The sequence below is a fragment of the Nicotiana tabacum genome, chromosome 9 (assembly GCF_000715075.1).
Source record: "Nicotiana tabacum cultivar K326 chromosome 9, ASM71507v2, whole genome shotgun sequence".
In the NCBI taxonomy this organism is placed as follows: Eukaryota; Viridiplantae; Streptophyta; class Magnoliopsida; order Solanales; family Solanaceae; genus Nicotiana; species Nicotiana tabacum.
This window is the reverse complement of record NC_134088.1, coordinates 63,188,968-63,195,843: the sequence shown is the minus strand read 5'-3', so window position 1 is coordinate 63,195,843 and position 6,876 is coordinate 63,188,968. Positions and strand designations below refer to the sequence as shown.

General features: G+C 38.3%; 1 non-coding gene across 1 annotated transcript; it reads left to right on the top strand.

Moving 5' to 3' along the window:
* Positions 1–4,698: 4,698 nt before the first annotated feature.
* Positions 4,699–4,805, top strand: LOC142164461 (small nucleolar RNA R71). Its single transcript, XR_012695229.1, has one exon. It is a non-coding gene; the product is annotated as a small nucleolar RNA R71 (small nucleolar RNA).
* Positions 4,806–6,876: the final 2,071 nt, after the last annotated feature.

Here is a 6,876-nt window from a genome sequence, read left to right as displayed (position 1 = left end):
AGTTTCTAGCTTGATTGCTATCTAGGAGAATCAACAATCGAGATTTGTATGATTAATAACTAAAATTAACTAAGAATCTAAAGCTATTGACTTATGATTATCGAAACAAGGCATAAGCAAAGAAGGTTATCAATGTGAGAAGATAGGGTTTTGATAGGATATGTGTAAGATAATTATTTGGGATGTAACTCTAGATAATTCACTTCTAATGTTTAAGTGGGTCTCTCGAATTCACTCAATTATTAGTTCAAACGCTCAGCTAAAACTCCTCTCTCGATTAAGTCTTAATCTCACAAGATGAACCAATTTAAGCACGTGAAGATATGCGCGAATGTGTAGTGGATTGGTCTTTAGGAAAACCTCTTTTGATTATTCTCCTAACTAGGTTTAATCAATGATTCAACTAGCCTCTTTTGATTACTTAGAAGAATCTATGAACTCAACCAACAAAATAATGTAAAGATATCACAAGTTATGCCTCTCTCGATTACATGAACAAGTGAATATAGTGCAACGATTAAATCATCCAAAATGATTCAATACATAAAACTAGAGTTATAATCCACAAGTAAATATCAATACACCAAATCCATCAAACCCTAAAGGGAACTACTCCATAGATATGGAGCAATTCATCACAAATATTCTTAAAGTAAAGGAAAACATAAAACGATCCAAACTCGGGTCTTGAGTGAGGATTGAATGATGAACTCCTTGTTTTTTTGCTTCTCCAACTCCTCCTTAGCCTCCTTAGGTCTCCAATATGTCAAAAGTCCAACAAATAACGTTTTTCCATGTATTTATACCAAGAAGGGTCGGGTCCAGACGAAATCACCTTCTCCTAGCCGAAATAGAAAAATTACTCTGTACAAATTGCATAGGCGCGCCGCATGGGGTGATGCGCCATGCAGGGAATTAGCGGGGTAATTTAGAGAGTTGATTTCTGACAGAAAGCAGGAAAATAGGCAGCCGCGGTGCGCTACACGCCGCCCCACGCGTCGCACTAGTGCATTTTTCTCAGAGTACGGATTTTTCTTGCGTTTTGATGTCCAGACTTGGTGCTCGACCCCCAAACACGATCTTGGCCTAATCCCTTGGGCTTTTACTCAGACTTCAAAGCTCCAAATCACTCAAATTCATTCCATAACATATACATAGCTCAGAATTACTCCTACAAGGCATAAAACACACAATAAGTGCAAAACACTATCAATTAAAGCTCAAACACAAGTAAAATGCAGTGAATTAGAGTGCAATAAGCGACTAAAACACGAGATTATAGCCTAGCATCAATACCCCATACTTAAACCATTGCTCGTCCTCGAGCAATCAAACTACACTTCATATAGACACAATCGTTTTAAACAACTCTCCTTACTCATGACACCAAGAATATTTAAAATAGATTAAACACTCTAACGTAACATACTCGCCTCAAGATTTGACTTAAAAGCACCATGCATTATTTATAACCCGCTCACTTACTCTAACACAGAGGTCAACGACATTACCTTTCCTTCGTGAATCATGTGCCCTCACATAACCATAGAGGGTAGTTCCACATACAATAGACATTAAGAACAATTAGGAACTCAAGATAGAAAGAATTCACTCACTTTCAGAAACAACATTCATATGCCACAAAAGACATACCATAGGCTTTCCCGTAGTGTACTACTCTACTAATTGAGCTCATTCAGTCAAGGATCAAGTAGGAGTTTACTTGGTTGTAATGTAGGCTGCGGGATGGGTAGGATAAATTTAGATATAAGTGTGACTACACCTCCCTAAGCACTTTAATACATACATTTCACTTTTCAAAACCCCACACTTATGTCAAACCATAACTCCACCTTCACATCAATATACATCAACTCCCAACTTCTTTAAGCACAAATACATCAAGAGTTACCACTATCAAGGAATATGTTTCACAATGATACAACATTTTTTTCTTTTACAATTCAAGTGGCTCTTACTTTTTTAATACAATGCACCTTTCTCCTTATTTCATTAGTTCCACTCAAAAGCCAAACCAACCACCCCACACTTCACTTTTACAAAGTTCATACCAAATTCAAGTGCTCACGAGAGGTAAAAGGCTCAAATAGATGGTCAATTCAAATAAATTGGTAAGGCTTGTACTGTGGTTGCCAAAGAAACATGATTACAGGATCAACGAGGTTAACTAAGATACATAACAATTAGGTGGGTAAAAGCATATAACTGGCTCAACAAAGAAATGCCTAGATCACTTCCAAGACTGAATAAAACTACTATTTCGCTTTGCAAACACACAAGGCAAGTTCTAAACATCAAATGCAATGCACAAAATAACACAAAACCTCACACACACATGGCACATAACTCATTCAGGATTGGATTCATCAAGACACTCTAGTCAAAGCAGTTAGCAAAGTTAAAATCCTACAATTTAAGGTACTTATACAAGAGTCAAAAACTGTGCGTAAGCGTCACAACTAAAGCACTCACTATTCTCAAGGCATAATAAAGTCAAAAGATATGCCTTCTATTCAATTCATAGCACAAGGTTTCCTACTATTAAAAAAATAAAAACTAACTATACCCGGTTCAAACAAAACCGTTGAAAAAGAACCGCGGCACAAAGAAAAACCAAGGGGAAATTATTACAATACCTAACAAAAGAAAATATATTTGTAGTTTTCTTTCAACTTTATTCCCTCAAGAAACCCGTCGAATAATATCCATCGTCGGGAAAAATAGAATCTTTTTTCAATTTTTATGGTTTTTTCAATTTTCCAACTACTACAAGTAACAAAACTAACACATATACATACAACATATCCCCCACCCCACACTTTAAGTTGTTGCATGTCCCCATGACACACAATTAAAAAGTATAAGGTAAAGAAAACTTCCCTGAACATCTAGTCAGGGTCTAAGTCGAAGTCGGGATCCATTCCTCGCCTTCGAACTAATGCACATATCTATGCCGACATCTTCTTCTCAGCCTTTTTGGGGTACACCCCACACTTTTCTTTCTTGCTCACTATGGCCTTCTCCTTTGAGTCCTTCACTTTCCACTCAACACTTGCAGCTGGACTTTCTCTTTGTGCCCCTTTTTCTACATTCATATCAAAAGTCACCGTCTCCTCGCCCACTCTAAGCATGAGTATCCTTTCGTGTATATCTAGTATAGCTCTACCTGTCGCTAAGAATGGTCTTCCTAAGATGAGGGGGACCTCCTTATTCTCCTCCATAATCACCATTATAAAGTCTACAAGAAATACAAACTTATTTACCACTAACACATCTTCCATTATCCCCTCGGGTATTAAAGTTGTTTGGTCTGCCAGCTATAATGATATTTGCACCCACCTTATCTCTGTAATCTCCTTCTCAAGTTTCCTGTAAATAGATAGAGGCATTAGATTAATTGAGGCGCCAGAATCACATAAAGACTTATCAAAATTTATAGTTCCTAATGAGCAAGGTATAGTAAAACTCTCTGGATCTCCACACTTTTGTGAGAGTTTATTTTGCAATATTGCACTACAATGCTCTGTAAGCTTGACCACAAAGGTCTCCTCAATTTTTTTCTTCTTTGTAAGGATCTCTTTCAAGAATTTGGCATAAGCAGGCATTTGTGAAAGAACTTCTGTGAATGATAAGTTTACATGAACCTGTTTCAGCACATCCAGAAATCTCTCAAATTGCTTGTCCAGCTTTTCTCTACATAGCTTTTGAGGGAAAGGTAAAGTAGGCATATGCTCGCTCGCATCATGTTCCCCCCTTCTTGATTTTCCTTCCTACTTCTTCTTCTCAGTTTTCATTGGGCCCTTTTTCTTCTTGTCATCATCACTTTTCAGTTGCTCCTCGCTTTCTTTTACAATTATCACATCTTTTTGGATTGGGGTAGGATCTTTCAACACTTTCCCACTTCTCAAGGTCACAACATTCACTGTTTCTTTGGGATTTCTCTCAGTATCAGTGGGGAGAGTTCCTGGAATGCTCTCAGACAATAGAGTGGCTAGCTGCCCAACCTGTCTTTCCAAGTTTCGAAAACCAGTACCTATTTCTTTGATAGCTGCTCCATGTTCCCGTATAGATGCGCTATGATTTTTAAGCCTCTCATCAGTTTTCAGAATGAAGGCCTTCATGAGATCTTCTATGCCAGACTGAATGGGTTGTTGAGGCTGAAATTGCTACCTCTGCTGGTTTTGGAATTCTGAAGCTCCTTGTCCCTGGGGTCTAGAGTTATTTTATTGCTGTGCATTCGCGGTACCCTCAGGTGAACTCCATGAAAAGCTGGGGTGCCTCTGACCCATTGCATTAAAATTGTAGTTTCCCACAATATTTACTTCCTCAGTTGAGGCTTGACACTCATGAATAGGGTATCCTCTTCCACATATATCACAAGCTGCGTGAGGCTCACTCTGTATCAATGCTAATGTCAACTTCCTTATCTCTTTGGCCATAGCATCAAGCTGTACCTGCACAGATGTGTTAGCATCAACTTGGTGAACACCAGTTGATCTTCTTCTTTCAGCATTCTCAAAGGGCCACTAATTTGCATCTTCAGATAACTCGTCAAGAATTGTGACTATCTCCTCTGGAGTTTTCTTTATCAATGGACCTCCAGCTGCATTGCTCAATGTTCTACGTGAGGCCGGTGTCAATCTATCCCAAAAGTCCTGGAGTTGCATCCAGAGTTCAATTCCGCTATGTTGACACTTTCTAACAATCTCCTTAAACCTCTCACATGCTTCAAAAACTGTTTCATTCTCTTTCTGGCAGAAGTTATGGATTTCCCTTCTAAACTTGCCCGTTTTAGCTGAGGAGAAATATTTATCAAGGAATTTTCTGGTCATCTCCTCCCAAGTTCTAATTGATTCCATGGGTAAGCTTCGAAACCACTACTTTGCATTATATTTAAGAGAAAAAGGGAATGCCCTTAGATACACTGCATCTTGTGACACACCATTGTATTGAAAGGTGTTCATAATCTCCTCGATGTCCATTAGATATGTGTTTGGATCTTCGTTTGGTGTCCCTCTAAAGACACAAAAATTCTGAAGGGTTTGAAGCAACCCTTTCTTTAACTCGAAATTATTTGCTGGAATTGGAGGTGGTATAACACTTGATAATGCTTGATTGTAGACCGGTCTAGCATAATCGCCAAGTGATCTCCCAGGAAATGGTTGATGTTGATTAAGTCTGAGACCCTTCTCTTCTTCATAGATGTTCCGCGCATCTCTAATAGTTGCTTCCTCAGCATCCCATGTAGCTTGTTTTCTTCGTTGGGCTGCTTCTCTCGCAGCTAAATCCACATTATCTTCACAGTTTCCAGCCATAAGTTCTTTGGTTGAGGATTGCCCAACCTTTTCTGTTGTCTCGGTGAGATTTCTTTCATTCGTCAGCTGTCGTAGTTGTTTTTCAATTTCTGGCTCGTATGGTAGCACTTCCTTCGCAGAAGTTCTAGTCATGCACCACTCTGAACTTGTAACCTACGCACAGTCAAAGAACACCAACCGTAAAAATAAAAAAAAAATAAAAAATTCGTGAATTAACACTATAAAATATTTCAAACACTATTGATTGCCAATCCCCAGCAACGGCGCCAAAATTTGACGAGCTCAGAATACCACTTAAATTATGCTCACTAGTCAAAGATAGTGTAGTATAATATCGTATCTACAGGGATTGGAGTTAAACAGTATTTTCATAGTTTCTAATTTGATTGCTATCCAGGAGAATCAATAATTGAGATTTATATGGTTAATAACTAAAACTACCTAAGAATCTAAAGTTATTTACTAATGATTATCGAAACAAGGAATAACCAAAGAAGGTTATTAATGGGAGAAGATAGAGTTTTGATAGGATAGGTGCAAGATAATTCTTTGGGATCTAACTCTAGATAATTCACTTCTAATATTTAAGTGGGTCTCTCGAATTCACTCAATTATTAGCTCAAACTTTCAGCAAAAACTCTTCTCTCGATTAAGTCTTAACCTCATAAGATGAACCAATTTAAGCACGTGAAGATATGCACGAATGTGTAGTGGATTGGTCTTTAAGAAAACCTCTTTCGATTATTCTCCTAACTAGGTTTTATCAACGATTCAACTAGCCTCTTTCGATTACTTAGAAGAATCTATGAACTCAACCGACAAAATAATGCAAAAATATCATAAGTTATGCCTCTCTCGATTACATGAACAAGTGAATATAGATGCAACGATTAAATCATCCAAAATGATTCAATACATAAAACTAGAGTTATAATCCACAAATAAATATCAATACACCAAATCCATCAGACCCTAAAGGGAACTACTCCATATATATGGAGCAATTCATCACAAATATGTTTAAAGTAAAGGAAAACATAAAACGATCCAAACTCGGGTCTTGAGTGAGGATTGAATGATGAACTCCTTGTGCTTTTGCTTATCCAACTCATCCTTAGACTCCTTAGGTCTCCAATATGTCAAAAGAATTGCAAATAACATTTTTTCATGTATTTATACCAAGTAGGGTCGGGTCCAGATGAAATGACCTTCTCCTAGCCGTAATAGGAAACTTACTCCGTAAAAATTGCATAGGCGTGCCGCATGGGGCGACGCGCCATGCGGGGCATTAGTGGAAAAATCCAAAGAGTTGATTTCTGACAGACAGCAGGAATATGGGCAGCCGCGGTGCGCGGCGTGCCGCCCCACGTGCCGCACTAGTGCACTTTTCTCAGAGTACGGATTTTTCTTGCATTTTGACGTTCAAACTTGGTCCACGACCCCCGAACACGATCCCAGACTAATCACTTGGGCTTTTACTCAGACTTCAAAGCTCCAAATCACTCAAATTCATTCCATAACATTTACATAGCTCAGAATC